This window comes from Erinaceus europaeus, chromosome 3 (genome assembly GCF_950295315.1).
Source record: "Erinaceus europaeus chromosome 3, mEriEur2.1, whole genome shotgun sequence".
In the NCBI taxonomy this organism is placed as follows: domain Eukaryota; kingdom Metazoa; phylum Chordata; class Mammalia; order Eulipotyphla; family Erinaceidae; genus Erinaceus; species Erinaceus europaeus.
This window is the reverse complement of record NC_080164.1, coordinates 24,112,748-24,114,475: the sequence shown is the minus strand read 5'-3', so window position 1 is coordinate 24,114,475 and position 1,728 is coordinate 24,112,748. Positions and strand designations below refer to the sequence as shown.

The 1,728-nt window shown below is 40.6% G+C and overlaps 1 pseudogene; it reads right to left on the bottom strand.

Annotated features, from left to right (window-relative positions):
* Positions 1–1,369: 1,369 nt before the first annotated feature.
* Positions 1,370–1,522, bottom strand: LOC132537743 (U1 spliceosomal RNA; annotated as a pseudogene).
* Positions 1,523–1,728: the final 206 nt, after the last annotated feature.

Sequence of the window (1,728 nt, the reverse complement as noted above, 5' to 3'; positions counted from 1 at the left end):
TCATAGACAAAGTAGATCAGAGACATAATATTCTTATTTTGCAAGAGAATATTTTTTGAATTATCTTTACTTATTTATTTGATAGAGGCAAGCAGAAATTAAGAGGGAGCGGAGTGATAGAGAGGAAGAGAGACAGACAGATACCTACAGCCTTGCTTCACCACTTGCAAAGCTTTCCTGCTGCAGGTAGGGGCTTGAACTAGAGTCCTTGCACACAGTAAGATCTGCACTCAACCAAGTGTACAATCACCACCCAGCCCCCAGTCAGACAGAACAGAAACAACGGTCTGGGAGGCAGTACAGAAGACAGAGCATAGCATGTTGGACTTGCACCCTTGAGTTTGATCCCTGATACTATGTTATCTTGGGACTGTGTACATCTACATGAATTGACTTTTGGAAGTCAGGCAGATTTAACTACAATTTATGTTTTCCAAAAATACCTCCCTGTTCACCCCTAAGCAGTTTTTTTCTAAATTATTTTTTCTTTATTGGGGAATCAATGATTTATAGTCAACAGTAAAATACAACAGTTTGTACATATGTAATATTTCTCAGTTTTCCACATAACAATTCAACTCCCTCTAAGTCCTCCTCTGCCTTCATGTTCTAGGACCTGAACCCTCCCCAACCCACCTCAGAGTCTTTTACTTTGGTGCAATATATGAAATCCAGTCCAAGTAATACTTGTGTTTTCTTATTTTTCAGCTTCTCTTTTTTTTATTATTAGTGATTTGATACTGATAATCACGATTGTGGGAAAAGAGTGGCACAATTCCAGACAGCTCCCACCACCAGAGTTCCATATCCCATCCCCTCCACTAGAAAATTCCCTATTCTTTATTGGAGTATGGGCCAAAAATCTCTATGGGGCACAGAAGGTCAGAGGTCTGGTTTCTGTGATTGCTTCTCCACTGGACATGGGCATTGACAGGTCAATACATATGCCCAGCCTGCTTCTACCTTTCTCTAGTGGAGTAGGGTTTTTGGGAAGTGGAGTTCCAAGACCACCCCTAGGCATTATAACTTTACTGCTCAGCCTGTGCTTGCTCTACTGACTGCTACAGGGAAGGAAATTTCAAAGCCCTGGACTCAAAAGCAACATGATAACCGAAACAGGTCTAAGATGTGAGAGTTTTTTGCAGACACCTATCATGGTGAGATGGGAAATTGTACCCATGTTCCAACAGCTGTATTATAAACCATTAACATATCAGAAAAAATAAAATAAAAACAATAACTTTCTTGACACATGGCCAAAGCCACAATTATACCCATTCTCTTGGATTAGTAAATATAGTCATATCAAGAGAATCACCTCACTTGTATGTTACTTTTCTTTTTTTTTTTTTAATTTCTTTTTTTAAAACAGGGGAGAGCACGAACGCAGTCCCCCACATGCAGTCGAGTTTCCCACATTTGGGGAAATCGCAGGGGTCAGCACATCCGGAGTGCAATGGATAAGCCTCGCCCTGGGAAAACCACCTTCGTGATCATGGTATCTCCCCTGCCAGGTAAGTATGTTACTTTTCATGAGCACAAGAGGCCACTTGTTAAATAACATGGACACAGAATTAAACAAAATCAGGGAGACATAAACCCTTTTGCAATTATTACAGTAGATATTTTCTTGTTGGCACCATACTCAGCAAATAAATTCATTGGCATTCATGTCCAACATGTTTCCCTGGATGCTGTGCTAGAATTTGCCAGGCTAGCTTCACAGCC